Source organism: Tyto alba, unplaced genomic scaffold (assembly GCF_018691265.1).
Source record: "Tyto alba isolate M040663 unplaced genomic scaffold, T.alba_DEE_v4.0 Super-Scaffold_45, whole genome shotgun sequence".
In the NCBI taxonomy this organism is placed as follows: domain Eukaryota; kingdom Metazoa; phylum Chordata; class Aves; order Strigiformes; family Tytonidae; genus Tyto; species Tyto alba.
Window position 1 is genome coordinate 33,551,621 of NW_024881321.1, and position 19,211 is coordinate 33,570,831.

At 36.9% G+C, this 19,211-nt stretch overlaps 1 long non-coding RNA gene across 1 annotated transcript; it reads right to left on the minus strand.

Annotated features, from left to right (window-relative positions):
* Nucleotides 1–638: 638 nt before the first annotated feature.
* On the minus strand, nucleotides 639–13,491 carry LOC116962629. The gene is made up of 2 exons (XR_004407682.2): nucleotides 13,311–13,491; nucleotides 639–1,081 (listed from the first exon to the last, which is right to left on the minus strand). It is a non-coding gene; the product is annotated as an uncharacterized LOC116962629 (long non-coding RNA).
* Nucleotides 13,492–19,211: the final 5,720 nt, after the last annotated feature.

A 19,211-nucleotide genomic window follows, 5' to 3' on the forward strand; every position in this document is an offset into this window, starting at 1 on the left:
GTTCGTACATAGGAACAGGTAGGAGAAGTATAGTATTTGGTGTGCCTTGACGCTTCCCAACCTCTTAGGTGAACATGCAGCATCTTTCCAAGCGCTTCTGGATGGCAAGCTCCCCATCAATTTTTGTGTATATTCAACCCTACGTTCAGCCTGTTTCTGGCTGGATCTCCCCTTTCCACATGGAGCAGATGTACACATGCCCACTGAAGTGATGTGCTGTTGCTGATGAGTTGCAAGAGAAAAGTGTGAGCAGGAGCTAGCCTCCATCTTAATGCTCCCTACTTTGCAATCCCCTTCCTTCAGAGCTGGGATGGGCCACTGCTGGAGTGTGCAGAGACAAAGTCAGGGTTAAAAGTGAGGGCAGTGGTGCCATGGGCACACGTTGCTGGGGCTGGGGAGCCTGCTAAGCCTTGGCAAGCTGAACTATTTGCAGAGCAGGCGCTTAGAGGGCCGGTTGTGCCAAGGGCTCTGAGCTAGCTTCGGCTGGCCACACTGCTCTGATGGCTAATGTGAGGTCAGGTGGCCTCTTTCAGAACAGACCAGGATTTTAACTGTCCCACATTCTTCTCAGTCCAGCTCTCTCACGGGTATGGTTGATTTTCCTTTTGAATAAACCAGCATTGACTTTAATAACACACTTTTAATTTACCTAAGACTTTATCAATGTTATCAGCTGGATCTTAAAACAAATGCATGTTTTTTTTTATGAAATTGCATACGGCTTGGTCCTTTATCTCTGATTTAAGGAACAGTACTGACTAAACAGAAACACCAGACAACAGTACATGAGACTCCAGTTGCTTATTTGCTGCGTTTTTGTGTTACTGTGTGAGAAGATTTGAAGGGTGGGCCTCCTCTTGTCCCTCTGCTTCAACTACAGGCAGGAAAGTGCTTCAGCAGTAAGTCACGTTTCTCTTGTTTACTCTCATCAAGACCTTTCTGTTGCGTAATTCTTTTGTTTTCCACTGTTGTAATCTCTGATGCACATGGATCCCGGACAATGTAGATGACCCGTGTGGGATGCATGAGGTTCTCTGTCAAGATATTGTTGTCCCTTGCTGGCTGGGATCCAGGTTTAGTACTAAGCAGAAAAAAAAAAAAGAAAAAAGAAGAACAATGGAGATAAATTTAGATGCTGTTGGGAAAAAGAATCCAGCACACTGTCCATCCCAGGCCTTTGAAGCGACGCCCACAAAGTAGTTTCCTTTGACTTTTTCAGGGATTCCCAGATTTTCACAGTAACTTATGCAACCAAAGCAGACACCACCTGACTAACATTTGGCTAACCCTTTGCAATCTCATTCCAAATGCAAGCTATGAAACAAAGCTTGGTGTTGTAATTTAGAGCCTCACTGTGAACACACTGAACACGACTGGAAACAGCTGGAGTGTTGATGTTGGTACCAGAGGTACCAAGGCAAGTCAGGCCCTTGGCTGCAGTGATTTCCCTGAAGGACATTACCAGCAGTGCTCTCCAAGCAACAGTGCTCCCTAGGCCTGAGTTTAATTTTGCTACTGTAAGATCTTCTGCTAAGTCTGAAATTCCTAATAGCTCCGTCAAAATATTGTTAATCAGTGACTTTATATACCTTTTTATTATTTTGATTAATAGCTTAGTTACAAAGCTGTCTTTCAAAGCTCCCTTTGAGGTATTATTAGCTAAACTGATCATTATGTCCAATTCTATAATACTTGCATTTCTATATAGATGTGATGTTTAATTGTTTAAAAGGATGAGGACATGGTGCTCCCATTAAGCAAGCTTATTCCGTCAAATTCCAGGCACTGGGGAAAACCTTGGTCCTCTCCATACCTTGTGCTTTGTATTTTTCTTGAATGGCTCCTTTTTTGAGGGTTCTTTCCCTATGTTTTCAAGATTCACATCCAATTACTGGTGAAATGTTTTTATTTGGAAATAAAAGTCTGTGTAACATATGTTTTTGAGTGGTGCATACCCATTCTGGTTTTGGGCATATAATATGGGCACCTTAAGAACGGAAATGCATGCTCCATTTTCATTGCGTTCTTATAAAAGTCAGACCTTGAATAATGTAATTTTTTGTAAGTAAAACTATACATAAAAATAATATTAAGTTCCTTGACTTATTGGTAAAAAGTTAAAAAAGAGAAAATTTAGTTTGTCATTCAGACACTCAAATGACTGCACTAAAGAATAGTAGGGAATATTAGACTAATTTGAGACCATGTCTGCTGCCATAACTATGAATATAATGAATTTAGATACTGGCAGACTACAGGTAATTTCCTTTTTTTTTTTTTTTTTTTTTTTTTGTTAATTACACTGTTTTACAAAATGGAACCGTAATTTGCATTTACATGGCATTTCTTAGCCAAGAGGATGTCACGACAGTTTTGATCTGTTGACAGAGGTAGCCTAAAGCAACATTTGCCAATGTAGTACAAGACTTCTATTTGTTTTCACTTTTTAAGATTGTAAGATATTGTTTTGTGTCACATCTTGTGCATTTGGTACCATTAGTGAAGTTGTTTTATCCTAAAATAATAGATGTTTTTGACAAGATAATGTAACGTTCATTTTAGCATCATACAATTGAAATATTTACTTTTTTCATTTCAGAATGATAACTTGGTATACAGTTTATTTTTGATTTTTAAAATTAAACCACTTTGTTCCATGTGAAAACTATCATCCAGTTGCAAAGTATTTTCTTTTTCTTTTAATTTTGTTAAAAATATATAAAAATGAATTATAAATTGATCACAAATTTTCTCTCTGCTTTAACTAGAAACCAAAAAAAAGTACTCCTACCAGTCCAGCCGTAATTTGTTCTTTAATACACATTTTCTGTATGGGCAAAATCCTTTTTGGGGTGAAATTTGCACAATGGGTTTTAGTTTTTTGGTTTTGAAGGCAGGTAGTATTTTTCTATTTCTCTCATTCTGATATCAAACCATGTCACAAAAAAAAATTTCCATCGTTTAATGGAAAAATATTGGGGTGGCAAATTAAAGTGAAGAGTTTGAATAGCAACCTGTTTGGAAAGTGAATGAAAAACTATCAGACGGGTTTTAGCTGGAATTCCAATCTGGCAAGTTATTTCAGCACACACCTGTCTTCAAGGATTTCAACAGTACCATGAGACCCATAAAATGATTTGATACATAATTTGGTGAAATTTGAAAGCTTTTCCTGTGCAGATATTTTGGTTATCTGACTATAATAACTCTCTGACCTTAACCTTGGTAAATAGGTATTGTACATGTTTCTAATCAGTGTGTGTGCATGTTGTTTTCATTTTATTTTTAACTTGAATGCCTGTCATTTAAGATAAACCTATGCCTTTAAAAGTACCAAACTTTATTAATCCACTTAAAGGCTTAACCATCTATAAAAATGTGCTATGTAAATTGGACTTTTTCCCTTCTTCAGTCATCACAGCCAAGCACATAAAACTCAGGGAAATTTATGCATTTTGACCATCTCTAAATCGTTAGAGGCCAAACCAATTTAAATAGCAATCAGTGACCAAGAACACCCTTTGCTCTCTGAAGGTTTTTTTTCCTTGGTATTCTAATTATTTAATTCAAGCTTGCTACGTTCAGCTCTGCTGGATACTCTGCAGTCTGAATTCATTCTGCCTTGTTTAATTTGCCTTTTTCCTCTGCCATTATATTGTTAGCTCTCAAGATGAGCCCAGAGCACTAACTCACTGCTACACAGTATGAGCAGAAGCTGTTCCTTAAACTGTTAAAAAAGATAGGGTGATCCTTTGGATTTGACATTTGGGACAGATTTTTTGTGTCTAGTTTAATTGCTTTCGAGGCTGGGATCATTATCCTTAAATTTTCCCACTTTTAAGACTGGACTCCTTCCATTTTATAAAGTGTTTAGAGGTCTTAAAAAGAAAACCCAAACCAACATATAAAGTTTTATTATATTCACTTTTCACTGACTTCAGTGGAGTCAAAGTTTTTCTCTGAGGTCTGTGAAGTCCATGAGATCTCTGGATGTCACCACAGTGGGAGTGGGAAGGAACTCCAAACATATCTGAAAGTTGTTTTCAGAAGTGGCATCTCCGAGTGGGCTGGCGAGACAAACATGTTATTCTCAAAATCTGTAACAAACCCAACTCACTGAAAGGCTATATTTTCCCTCAGTTTTTAATAGCCTACCGGTTTATAAATTGCATAGGTTTAAACCTTCACCATAATGTTTATTCTGTTGGAAAAGTTGACAGAGGCATTTAACTCTGGTGCCACTTTTACTATAAATTATTTTATTCTCTGTGCAGGATCTGGTCTCTGAAGTCATCTTTGGGAAGAGGTAGAAAAATCTGCTACTGGGTAGTTTATTTATGTCTCTGTCACTCATGAAGTATATGATATTATAGCTTCTGTAGGTAAAAGATGCATCTTTTATGGCAAGATAGCTCTTCTAATGTCTTGAAGAGTCCTGAACTCATTACAGCTTTTGACTCGTTCCAGCTTTCAGATTAAAATGGTTCAGGTTACATCATTTTAAACTGCACAAAGGGTCAAGAGACCGTATCATTTCAATGAGGCCACAGTTCATTTGCTTTGGCTCAGGAAAGCCAGAGGATGAAATACATATTAATAGTCACAGTTTGAAAGGTTTGCAGCCTTGGTATTACAATGAAACAAAACATTTCATACATGTTGCAGCAAAACAGTCCCTGGATTTTTGCTAGTTTAAAAGAGATAGAGAGAGGGAGAATGAAGGAAAAAAAAAAAAAAATAAAAAATGCACCTGGTACCTTGTGCTTTTTTTTAAAACTTTTCATTATGGAGAGAAGCAATATTTGCTTTTTGCTTCATGGAGTTGAAATCACTCCAATTAAGAGGGTGGGAGAAAAGATTAATAGGTAAATTCAGCATGCTGACTCCTTCATGTAGTTAACGTGCTTAATCCTACCTAGGTGATGAGCTGTATTTACACTGACAATGAGTGGAGAGAGAGGAAGAGAGGTTAAATATGTGGTTAGAAGAACAAAGTTAATGAAAGCATATTACAGAATTTTACAAAAATCATATATTACTGTTCATTTAATATAGTTCTTGGGACAATTACATCCCTGGTGTAATCTCATTAAGTTAATGAGATCACATCAGGGATGAATTTGGCTCTTGTATTTGAAGTTTTAAAATGGTGGTGTTATCATAATTTTCTTCTTTGCTTAGAATGTGAATAAGCTTTGGAAGCCTGAGAAAATAATATTTTTAAGGATGATGGAAGCCAGTGAAATAGGGAGGATGCAGAGTAGAATATTGATCTAGTTCATTCTTAAGTCTCATTGTCCTTGTCCAAATCATTATTTAAAGTTTGTTTATTAACTTTGCAATTCTGTATGTGGAGGAATTGTTGCCAGCTGAAATCCAGTCTTACAGATGTAAGGCACCTACCTCCCCCGGAAAAGTGCCAAGATTCACCTTTAGGCATGACTGACACTCTCAAAGTCATCTTCAGCTGCATTGATCCGCTTCAATACCTTGTCAGCGTTTGAGCGTCTAAGCATACACAGCTCGGATGTTGTCTTAGGTAGCCACTGTGCCTGCTGACCATCCCACAGTAGGTTTTCTAACTGAAACAAAAACTTCCCAGCCTCCAAAATATGGCTGCACAAACGCACCATTCATCTACTTCTGTCTTCTGTGAGCTTGATGCATAAAACATGCACAACATACTCTTCTGTCGATTCCTGGTTTGTTTTTTGTTTTTTTTCCTTGACAGTATTATGTTCAAGTTGACTGTAATAAGGTGTATCCAAGTCCTTTCTTTTGATGACAGGACTTCAAACTGAACCTTGTGAGAGCTCCAGCCATCAAGCTTTTAAGGTTTTATTTCACATAAGTGCTGAGGTAGTCATTGGAGCGGAGACTCACCAGCATCTTGGGTATGTGTCTTACACACTGGGGGACAGCAGCGTTTTCTGTCTGTGGTCCAGTGAGCAAAATGGAATTCTTCTGACTGGGAGAATGACACGGACCAGTAACATAATATTCAGTAATTAACTGCTGAGGGTAATCTCTTATAAAGTTCAGATTACTGCCTCATGAAGTTACAAGAGAGATTATTTAGATTCAAGTCTCTTAAAGCACAGGTGAATGATCGAAGAAAGCATCTACTTGATGGTTTCTCTGACTTTCTGTGGTTTTTCACTGATAGGTAAAACTAGACATAAATGCCCTTAGAGTAAATTCATGCCTGACAGTCTGTCTCACTGCAGAGAAACATCGGCCCAGTGCTCCACATGGAACATGTCTGTGTGACAGGGGCATAAGCATTGACTCTGAATATTACTCTTTGTTAAATTGTGCACAATCCTGCTTAGCTAGTTTTTGAGGTATCTGACTATCCCCATGTTTAAGGGAAAAAAAGGCTATGGCTATAGTGTAGCAATTCTCCAATTATCCCTGTTTGCCAGAATCAACAAGCAATCCAGAGATTTTTGAGAGTTATGCCAGCAAATCAAATCTGTCATATTTCATTTGGGTTAGCTCAGTAAGATTCCATATAAAATAAATTAAACTTCTACAAAATTTATCCTGAAACCTGCACAGTAATAATGCTTCAGTATTTTTGAATTACCCTATATTGCTTTTATTTCTCAATAAATCTGGGAACGGTTAAAAAATCCCTGTAGATTTTTTTTTCTGATATTTTTCCTTAAATATTACAGGAATTTTCCAGCTGAGATATAATAACCTACCTTCTTGTTCTACTCCAGCAGACTCACAATGAATATGTTCTCAGAACACACAACCAGCTGCACTTTTCTTTTATTGCTTGTGACAATCTTCAGCGTGCACAGGAGACATTTTTTTTTTTTCCCAGACCTTATTCTTTATTCATTATGACAATGACACAATGCTCAAGACCTTGATGATCTTATGCAATATCATTTTTGCTATCAATAATAGTTCAGACACAGATATAATTCCCTGTCTCACCCCTTCTTCTTTTCCTTACTAACGTACTTCTGAATTTTTCAATAAAATATACAATCATGCAATTTTTCTAATAATTTTTATTGTTTCACTGGGTATTATGTGATTTTCATTTCTGTTTCAGTCTAGTGCCTCTGTTATAGTAGTGAAGGAGGTTAATTTATATAATCTCATTCTGCTGGTCAGCTGGATTTTGATCTTGAGTGAAGCTCTTTAAACTTTGGAATGCCTATTCATTGGAAAATTATAGGATTCAATTGTATTTTTTTAAAATTCCAAATTAATAGAATTTTGGCCAAAGAATGGAAGACTGATGGATATGTTCTGCTTAGAGACAACTGAAATACTGCGTTTGGATTCAGACCTGTAACTTTCTTATTCCACTTTTGACTAAAAAAAAGTCATTAGAAATTAAATACAGTTCTGACATTATCAACATTTTCTATCAGAATTTTTTAAACAAAACAGTTCTTGAATCAGGATATTTCCTCACATTTTTTTTTTCCTGTATATGAAACAGCTTTTTCTGATGTAAGACCATAATTGTTGGAAGCTTCTTACTCTACACTAGAGCTGATAAGGTCTTGTAAGGTGTAGAATGCAGCTGAAATCAAAAAGGAGCCTAATCCATTCAGGAGGCACCTTGGCCTCAGGGGAGAGTTTGGGGGAAAAATCGAGGAAACCCTGGTGCTATCCTGCCTGGACAGGGAGAGCAGGATTGCCTGGGGCCTGAGTGCTGCCTCACCCGCTCTTCCCTCCTCATCACTATATCGGATTTAAGGTACGTAAGTAAAACAAACAAACAGAAAAAGAGGTAAAAGGGCAATCTTGGTGCTCAGATAGTGATGAGAAGAGGAAAAACATGCTCTTGCAAGCCCGAGGGAGATATATGGTTACCCAAAGGTGGAGGTAAACAAAAAGGCTGAGTGAAATTTTTGTCTGTCTGAAATGTGTTTCTCCTTTTTTTTTTTTTTGTCCTGTGACATGGAGGATGGGGGTGGGGAGTTAAGAGTATGGGAACATTTTATTTTGCGTTACTGAATTCAGGAGCCATTGTGGATTTAATTTCTTGCTATAATAGATGCTTCATTTTGAATGCTTTAACATCTATGAGGTTCTCAATGTAGATGAATGAACTCTGCCATCATTCCAAGCACATCACTTTTATATCTTCTTGTCAGATGGTTACAGTTATTAACAGCAGCATTTAAAATTCACTTTCTTCTTTGAAGAAAGCCCCAGCTATAAGATAGAACAAATTGCAAGTAGTATGTATAGTGCAGCAGTGTTAAAACTGCTGTCAGCCTCCCAACGTGGCCATATGTCTAACATAAAGTACACAAAAGAAAGTGTTGTGGATTGGAGCACAGTCTAATGATAAGTAGGCTGTTTAAACAATAAGCCTCTCAAGTGAGCAATATACATTCTGTTCTGTTTTTCTTACTTTGTGCTGCTTTAAATCAAAGTCCATGGGTCTGCTATTGCTGGGAGGTTGGACATGTTGTCTGCAAGTAAATAGGCCCTCTGCCAAGTAACTAGAGCTCACTCTTGGTAAAGGAAGAACATTGTTCACTAAAATAGTTTGTCTTTTGATGCCAAAGGAAATCAAATTGTAATCAAGGGCTGAGAACGGACTGAAGTCATAAAGGCTGGCTTGCCTCAGACTTTGGCAGCCTCACTTGTTCCCAGGCATATTAAATATAATTTACGTTTGCAAAGGGGAGAGGCTTTATTACACTGGAAATTTGTTTTAAATAACACTTAAGTGAAACACTGTCAGGGGCAGCCAGGGATACACTTCTACTGTCATTTAGGCTGCTGAAAATCCAGAATATGTTCATGGGTTTTATCAGATTTGTTCTGATCTGTGTAAATGGATATTTGTGGTCAATGTTGATGAAACAATCACATTTCCTAGGTTCTGGTCACCCATGCTGAGTGGAAAGTTCATGATGAAAGGCTTACCTCAGAAAATGTTTATGTTTTTCTTCCACTTTATTGTGCATGTGAAAATTCACATTAAATATAAATAACCATCTCTGGATGAAAAATCGTGAACACTGTATAGTATTGTTGGATCAATTCTGTCCTTGATATGCAGTGTATGAAGCTGAATAAATTTTACTCAGAATTTCTGTGTAAAAAGTTAAAGTTTAAAAGTTATCATTTATTGTTTCAGAAAGTAACTAAGAATACTTGAAGATAAATAAATAAAAAACCTCTGATTTTTATTTTTCTAAATGAAATTTATCTTTCGGAACAGTAAAACTTGCTTTTATTTCACCATGGAATTAGAAACTAATTTAAAAATAGATTCTCCCAGGAAGTGATAATTCTACTTTTCAGCACCTTGCTCATAAGTAGCCAGATGAGGGAAAATATTGTTTTCTTCACACAGTTTTGGATAAGATATTTTTATTCTAACCTGACAACATAATGTAGGTTACATCTGAAACTTGTTTTACAGATTTGCACTGAGTCAAAGCAATGGAATCTGCCAACTAAAAAGTAAAAGGTCTTCCATGAACATCTCATTTAAGATCACATTAGCTCCTTTGTTTTGCAGCTTTGTCACATTGCATATAGCATTTGTCAGCAAACTCAATGTAGTTCTTTACGTACTATATAAAGGAAATTTAACCCTAAGGAAAAATCATAAGGGATAATTAACCTACCAAAGAACTGTTTGGGTAGCTGCTGTCTTTAAAAAGTGGGATTTTTTTGTTTCAATCCTTCTGTTGGAAATAATATTGAAGCAGCCTTCCACCTTAAAATGGCAGTATTTGGATCAGTTTGCACAGTTCACCTCTGTTCAAGTAACAATTGACATTTGAAGCAATTTAAGGTTAATTCTGTTAAAAGACTAGGACAGATTTTAGGCCTTGCTGACTAATTTGGAGGTCTAACACAAGCTTTTAAGAACCTTAAGAATATGTTTTCTGTGTCTCAGTGCCTGAGGGAGCAAAATAGGTAGGCATCTGTCTGTGATGCTTCTTGAAGCCCTGCCCGTGTCTGTGAATGTATTTACCTAAGTCTTGATGATGCCTAACATCTAAACGACTAGCTTAATTCCCAAACTCTGTCACCTCTGAGTAATCTATAGCCTCATGACTAAGTTTTTTCTGGAGGCTCCTTAGAAACTATGTTTTGTGCATGTATGCTGTACAAGACATCTAATTTAATTTGGCTCAGGGCAGTGGGTCCTAATAAGAGGCAAGGTGTCTAGAAGATGTGACCTGCATTTCTCACCATTGCCTGAGTCCTTGTCTGAGTCTAACCTAAGGCACTTAAAAATAGCTTGATTAAAATAAAAACAAAACCTATTTTTCCATGCAGCTGGAACTCTCCCTTTTCCATAAAGGAGGTAGAATTTAAATGGATTATTTTCTGAACAAAAATAATTAGATTGCACTATTAATATTCAATAATTTTTAGACAAAATACCAGGTTTTGTTATGATGAAATGAGAGTCAGTAACTGCCGAAGTCCTTACTTATGATATCAGTGGTTATTCCAAGGGGAAAATGACAGAGTAAAATTTTTCTGCATTGCAGCATAAAAATACCAGGACTATCAACTATAACCCATGGCTGCTCTTTTTCTGAGCTGTAACACACATTTGGATGATATATGGTGAGGGCTAAGAAACTACAAAAGATAGAAGGGGGCCTGAAGAGGTAAATGCTATGACACTCAGACATGAACTAAACTTCCTTGCACTTTTGACAGCCACAGGCACTCATGGAGATTTGACAAATTGGTAGTCACTTCAAAATAGTCCATGCCAGTGAGTATCACATGATCGTGGAGCATGGGGTTTTGAGACTAATAAAAGCAAGACACTGCTAAAAGTTACAATCAGACTAGGAAGACATTCCAAAAAGTAACTGGACAGATCTCAACATGTATTCTCTTAAGTGCAAGCAGGGATTAAGCTGCTCTGTGAGTTTATGTCTGTGGCTCCTGTGAAGATCTGCAGCTCAGATATGCTCTGAAGTCAGGGAGATGCTCTGAGACAGCCCCACGCTCTCTGAAGAAGTCCGCACAAAAAGCCTTTCACAAAATGACTTCGGGATTCAAGCCTGTTTTCAGTATTCCCTTCTCTAGCACTGCGCAGTCTTGTATCATACTTTTCAAGTGCTCTCATACTTTCTGTTGCTTTTTTTTCCCTCCCCTTTCAGTCACACAAGGCCATACAGTGTATTCAAATGTTAATAGGACCATTTGTGTATTTATTGAAATAGGAACAAACAGACTGCTTTAAAAGTTTTAACTTTTATATATAGATAGGTGTATAGAGATATTTATACTTTTGTTATGTTTTTTGCCTTCCCTTTGTACTGTCTTGTAAACATGTCATGAACTTGATCCTTCATTTTTGAAAACAATAGAAGCTGGATGCTGACTGCAGGGGAAGCAAATGAAAGACCCATCTCTATTGTTACAGCTTTCTTAAAAAAAAAAAAAAAATTGAGACCTTCAAAAATGTTATTTGAAATACATATGCATATTGCAAACAAAATAGGAGTAGAAGGATGTATTTCAGTGACCAAACTGTACTTGCTGTTGCATCTGCTCATAACCAGGGCAATGCTAGGAAGCAGGGAGACAGATATAAAAGACAACCCAGCTGAGTGTGAAAATAAAAATGTACAAGAGGTGCAGAGCTTGTAGCTTGACTCTACACCCACCTCACCATTATTTTGTTTTTAGATGCTTATTGACAAATCAACTAGCGGTATCATCCCACCGTGTGTTTGGGAACTGAACAGCTCACAGTTTTTCTGCAGTAGGAAATTTGTCCTACTGCTGCAGAGACCGGGCAATCTATTTCTATCAGTTTACACTCTTCTGTTGGATATGGTTTTTTTCTTCTGAGGAGACCCAAAGCCAGTCAGCTCAAAGTTAACATCTGTTCAAATTGTCATATACTTTTAGAGGAAACATGAAAATAAATTTGTGCCAGAATTTTAGTTGAGATTATGATGAAGTTAACTCGTTTGGACAAAGAGATCCTTCCCCCAAACTTCATTTACATGCTAAGACTTGACAATACAGGAAAAACACAGCTAATGGAGGTAGAATTACCAGCCTGTCCTCTTAACAGAAGACTTTTGGAAACATGTTCCCTCCTTGGGAAAGGGTTTCTCCTGCATGAGGTTCTGACTCAGAAAATATACAAAAGACTGTTATAACAGAAAAGTACATAAACAATCATGTTTCAATATCTGCAATATTCATATTAATTATTTTATATTATTTAATCAACATTCCTAACTGAAAAAAATATTTTTCAGCAGTCAGGCAATCAGGTGACATAGGCCCTGTAGTGATGTCTATAATTAAAGCCATCTGAAATTCATGTACAGGTATACATCTGTGTGGATGTGCATGCATCTGTATTATGCCTAAATCCATACACCTTTCTATATAAACACCAAGTATAATTTTAAATCATTTTACTTAATTAAAATACGATTCAGACTAAACAAACATCTGTTACTTCTGCTACAGGAGCAAACACCTTTTCTTATTTTGTGTTTGTCTGAGATGGAATTAAGTGAAATACAACATCCCAAATCAGCTGCACTGCAAATACCCAGTTTATATGACCTACAGAAACCATAAACAGGCAAATTTTGTTTTTTATCTGCTGAAAATACAGTGTCATGAAACAACAACAAAAAAAAACCAGCTGTACCATACTGTTGTAAAAGAAACCATGATCTTGATAATACAGCCCCACGATGAAAATAACTGAATTATTTCAGTCAAAGTAAATTTAAACAAACAAACAAACAACCCAAACTCAAAAGTCTTACACCATATCAGGTGTTTGTTACAAGGAATGTCAGAAATCATGTCAGAGAAAGCATAAAAAATTCAAGAGACATTTTGGCATGTTGTCAAAAGCAAACACGAAAGTCTATTCAAAGGCAAACATATCTGTTCACTGTAATGCATTATAATACTGGCTATTCAGTTTTTTTGTTCAAGCTCAATGGTCCTAAAACAAAACCCCAAACTCTTAATAGGGTTTTCATTGCCCACGTGCATATGAAATAACTTTAAGGTTATATATGGTACTTATCCAAGCATTTTCCTGTGTATATTTTCCTTCTTTAAAAACTACTGTTTAATTACTAAATTCCTTGAGTGCAATGAATCTGGGTGATAAATAGAAGTCTGCAAAACAAGGGAAACTTCTGTAGCAAAATAGCCCACTTTTACAGTGAAAAAGATAAATAATAAGAGAAAGACTTAACAACTTCTAACAATGAGTCCCTGTGTCGAAAATATCAATGAACAGTGAATTGTAGCAGTTTTAGGACACTTGAGTGAAACTATTGAATAGTACTCACAGTTACTTTTTGCCTTTTTCTACGATAATATAGACTTTTCAGTATCTTCTTGTTGTGTAGAAGAGATTTATAGTTTGTCTTGTGCTTTGCAGTTCCAAAAGAAGACACAAGGCAAAAGAAGCTCAAAATTCAAAGAAAAAGGATAACATGCTTTCTCTACTGTATCAAGAAAGGTTGAATAACTGTTGTGTACCTAATATGCAAAGACATCTTAGTATAACAAGATACAGCTTAACTCCTAGAGTCCTTGTTATTTAATCCATTTAGTTCTGCCCAGGGATCACATGAATTTATGGAAACCCCCTGCTACCCTCTTTGTTGACTTCCATCCCTGCTGGGAGATCCCCATCTGCTGGGAAGTGAAACTCTGTCCTGAACTTTACCTCATTTAACAGTGTGCCACATGTAAATCCAACTTCTTCATTTATTACTTTGACAGAGCAGATGGCAATGGGCTTTTAAAAGACTGTAATGTTGCTTAAAACCAGCTATATTTGTAGAAATAATAGTTTTAGCTGCTTGGATTCTAGTGCCTGATTTTAGGAAAAGAGTCTGACACAGGCAATTAAATTTTTGAGCCATCAGTACTTAGTGATGCATCATAATTTAGCTGTTTTCAGAAAATCATATTGTGACCGAATAATCATTCATTAAGACAGAAAATACTTTTTTAATGGAAATTTGAGACTTGTATTTGGTGGCTGATATGAGTGACTAGTTTTCTAATAGCCTTAATCACTGGAGTATTTCTTTACTCGTTCATTTAAGCCCATTAATGAAAACGTATGATGTTAAGTCTAATATCTACTAACCCCTGATGACTGTTTTGACTTACAGCATTGTCCTATAAATAACTGTGAATGACATGCACTGAAAATCAAAGAGTATTATTTCACTGTGATTAAAGAGAACAGATTCACCCAAGACATCCTTTTCATCCACTAAGACCACAGAGAAATTAATTGTTAGCTTGAGTCAGATGTAATGTACTTCAAAATGTCTTGTCCTTAAAAATCTTACCCTGAATGCATAATGCAGGTTTTAAAAATAACCTGAAAACTCAACCTCAGCCATTGAATTTGCTTATAGAACGCATGTAATGGGATAGAGAACATCAAGCACAATCACAGTGTCCTGGTCTTGAAGACCAGAAATACTATAAATTCCTTGTCCTCAAGGTCCAGTCTAACGGTTTGTTCATTGTCTGTTTGTTTACATTCAGTTTCATATATGAAAGGACTTTTAGCCCTGAAGAAGGAAAGTAAACCTTACATAGCCACTGCTGACTGTGCTTTTCTGACTTTAAATATCAGCTAACTTGATGCTTTGTAAAATTCAAAGAGCGTGTGTTTATCTGATACAACTGGGATTTTCGGTTATGTTCATCTTGGCCATGAACCTTCTGATCATATTATAAGTATTATGGCCAAAGGGCACTGGTTGTTGGCATGACATGTGTGCTCTGTCATGCAGTCATGTCATCTTGTATGGCAGCTTCAGGGTGAGACCTCATATGAAGTGAACAATCTGTGTTCTTTTTTGTAAATTAAACAAACACTTCTAATATGCATTTCCTTAGTTTTAAGTCAGGTGTTTTAAGATATTTCAGTCTTGTGCATATGCATACGCCCTAATGTCAGATACTGTGTTTCATAAGAGGTTTTTGCCTTTCTGATGCTAAATAACACTGTTTAGAAACAAGGATGTCTGTGCCCAAAGGGCTTTTATTATGAACTGTGCAGGCCTCCTCTGCAACTACCTTGGTCAAACTTCTGTGATACAACACCTTGCTTTTATTGATCATTTGGAGAACATTATAGCAGGAAGGGGTTTGTCTCTCAGTGTAATTTCCTTTGATATACATTGTATTATATTTAAAATTTTAGTTCATATATTGGAACTTTCTTAAGCTTTAATATCACGCTGATTTTTCTTGATTTTAGTTTCAGATGATTTTCAAGATTCTTGAGTTAAAAATTAAAACCTAAGGGCCATCTTCTGCGTGAAAAGCCCCAGAAAGATAATCCTGGTGACAAATTCCTTTGCAACAGTTTCTTGCAATATGATACACAGAAAAGTGATGCACCAGAGTAAAATCCAGAGAGACTCTGTTCTTATCTAATAAATCCCCTAGAGAAAATCTAAGGAAAATTGGAGTCAGGCGTGGCTATTCCTGCTTTGACTATAAGCTCAGGAACACGCCTCACCTTTTTCAAGGCAACTCCAGAGGAAATGGCAGCAACGATCTTCTCCTGCCCCATTGTTGCTGCCTATAAAAGTGATAGGAAATCAGTGGATAATTAATGGGTATGTATAACATAACCCAGATGAGAAACTGGACTGCAGTGGGAGGCAATTAGGTAGTATGAGGATCTGAGAGGCCTGAGGAAAGGAAGACATCTTAGTTCTGCTGGTGCAAGATGCAATGGCATCCACATACATGTGGCTCTTGCTGGTACAGTCTAACCATGGTTGGTTTATAATGAAATAAAAGTGTTTGCCCTTTCTTGTATTTGAGAGCCTACAGTCTGAACTTTGTTGGGGAAAGCGTTATTAGTCAGTATGAGGAAAAATGGTGGAATCAGGAACTTAATTTTTTTTTTTTTTCCCCTAAATTGTCTAGGACTAGAATTGTCTCCTTCTTGGTAATTTATACCTAAAAAAAAAATGTAAAAAATACAGCATGTATTATTTACGTAAAGAGAGAAATGTAATCACTAATGAAAGTTAACACCATATGGAATTTAAAGAAAAAATAAAATAAAATAAAAGAAAATCCCCAACACGATTGCACAAGGATTTAAAAATCCCCCCATGCCGGAAAGCCAGCCGCTTCCTTTTCTCAATGGTTGTGTGTAGGCAGTTTATGGTATTTCGGTAATTCTGACCTTTGTTTAACTACAAGGCTGTGTGTCAATAAAGTGAGAAGTCCAAACAAGTAAAGCAATCACTTCGCGCACAGCTGGTTAAAATTCATGGCTAGCAGGGAACAGACTGCCACAGGAAAGCCCTCAGCCTGTCCATCTACTGGTACCATACCACCAGCAGAGCTCCTTTTATTCAAGCTTCTCCCTGTGGTTGCCTCCAATTCTTTTGCAAATCTTGCTCTTCCCTCACAAATTTATAGCCCATTGAATCACTTTCTGTGGGTGGCTTGAAACATCTGGGTAGCAATCCTTCAGTCTATGTCCTGAACCCTCCCGTTAAACAATGGCGCATAGGCCACAGGCAGCTCCACCACGAAACCCAGGAGGAAGAATGGAGCTGGTTAACATGTATATTCATTACCGGCGCTCAATTAGGGGGTGAGAGAAGGTGGAGGAGCTCAGGGTCTTACTTTGTCAGCCTCGGAAAAAACGTTCCTGCGATTGTTACATCATGTTTCATTAGACTAACTCAGTTTAGGCGATGCTAATTTCCTCCTGGATGTCAGGCCTATCACTACCAGCTGTCACTTTTACAGGAGGTTCTGCAGTAGATTCAAGCTGAGCTGGTTGAACTCCCATGTCTCTGGCCACCGGCCTGACAGAGGGGGGAATGTCTCAAAAGAGCAGACGCAATTCATTTACAGGAGTTTTATGTTTAAATTAATTTAATAGATTTTAATAGAGAGGGCAACTTTTCTCCAGAGTTTTAGAAGTTTTAGATAGCTGGGATAAAGCTCCCTATTGAACTCTAAATTTAAATATTTTATAAGAAATGTCTGTATTTCTAAGGATTTATCTGAAAAGCTGTGTCTTTTAGTAGAGATTTTTTTGCTTCAGGATAATCAGGCAATGTGAGAGAAGGAAGAGTGGAGGGAACTTTTCCCTATTTATTTTTAGATAGCATAATCATGCTAGGAGATTAAATTAAGAGATTTACAGTTGCAATAAATATTCTTTGGGCTTTTTGTGTTTCACACCACACACACCACCACCACCCCCCCCCCCCCCCGCTTATATATGGATATCTGAGGGTGTTAATGATAGACAAAGAAAGATATAGCATATTTTTCCCTTTATGTTATTCCCTATTTATGTTATTCAGTGTGTAATAGTGTTCCTAAATAACACATGCTAAATCAGAGTTACTTAGTTATATTACTGAGTTCTGTTGGACCATACTGATGTTTGTTTAACTTTCACATTGTTGGACCAGCCAAGTGCTGCATATCATGTTCCTCACTGCAAATGGTAAATGCAGGAGGTATCACAACTTATAGATCTTGGTAAATTCTGGGCAAAATTTTATTCCAGATTTAGACTAATGCTCCTATTTTAGTATGTCAAGATTAGGTACTTAAATTCTACAAATGATGATGTTTTTATTGTCATTATGTTCTATTATACAACTACTGTATTATTTTTTTTGGAATTTTTGGGCAGAGATAGAGTTGAGCTTTTTTTTGAGACTGAAAGATGCTGAGCATCTTACCAAAACATACTGATGCAAATGGGTTCTCTGACACCTCTGCCCTGCCCCCCATCCCCTCCAAAAAAAAGAGGAACAGCAGAAAGCAGCATCACTCACTGTAACTTGGACTGTATCATCCCTTGCTGAAATTTCTTCCTGTCTTAATAATACATCTACATCAGAATAATCTGCTTCATGCTGTTGTTCTGGGACAATAGATCTGTGACCTCAAAAGATGCCCTTCAGATCCACTCAAATGGCAAAGCAGAAGTAGGTTGACATACCAACCAACCTATCAGTACCTGCAGAACAGTAAATATGTCAGAAAATGAGGCTGATTCACAGTTGGTACTGATGGGACATGAACTTGTGAGATAACATACAAATGTGTCTGACCTGTTAAGTTATAACTATTTTGCTTCAGTGTGGGCTGAAGAACAATGATGGCTATTAGTTTGCTTTTATAGAGAGGACTACTGGCAGGTGCTATAAGTCTCTCCAGAGAGCCTTGGTACCAAAATGATTAATTGACTGAGGCAGGAGTTTGAGCACACACTCAATTATTGTGTGTCATTGCAGAGAAGAAGGTGTACGTAATATTGGTTGGGATGGGGAACTACCTTGCTATCGAGTATCAAATACTTAGAGAGAACCATTAAGACTCAGTCTACAGTGAAGGAAAATGCCTTTCTTTAGGAAAGAATAATCAGTTTGCAGTCATTCTCAGAACAGAAAAACTTGCTAAATTTACTGAGAAAATTGTTTATCTGCCTCTAAAGAAAATGTGCATAAACATATGTTAAGCCATGCATTACTTATTGGAGAGTAGGATGAGGTTATTATTGAACAAAATAGTAGTCATATTTAAGAACATGATAGAAATCCCGACTTTATAAAATACTTTTTGTAGAAATGTGTTTTCACAATATTGTCATTATTTTGTCAAAAAACCATGACAGGCATTTAAATTAGAATAATAAATATCACTTTTCAGTCAAAACAACTCTTGTAAAAACTTACTAGCAGTATATTTTTAGTGCTAACTGATTAATAAAAAATCATTTCCAAGGCAGCTATAAATTATGCATGAATGGATCCATCTCTGAAGAGAAAGCAAAGGTGTATGTTTTAGTCCCTTAGGGAAATCCTTCAGTAAATTCCTGCAGGATACATATTTCATTGATTGGCATCTGTCTACACTTAAAACAAAGGGAAAAACAAAGGGAAAAGCATTCCCTATGGCACATCCCCTGAGGACTGGGGAATTTCTTTCTTTTATCTATTGTGGGTGTAAACACTACATCTCACCCTTCCAAACTAAAGCTTTTGCTCCTGAAATTAGAGATACTTTGAGCTTCTTGTCACATCCCAGCTCTCTGTGAAGAGAGGTCCTCTGAGGAGCTTCTGCTTATCTTGTTTTACTTTGAAACCTGTTCAAAGGAAAGAAGAAAGATCCCACTTAGCCTAGTTAGTTTGAGACTAGATCATTTGGTTTGCTTATGGAAA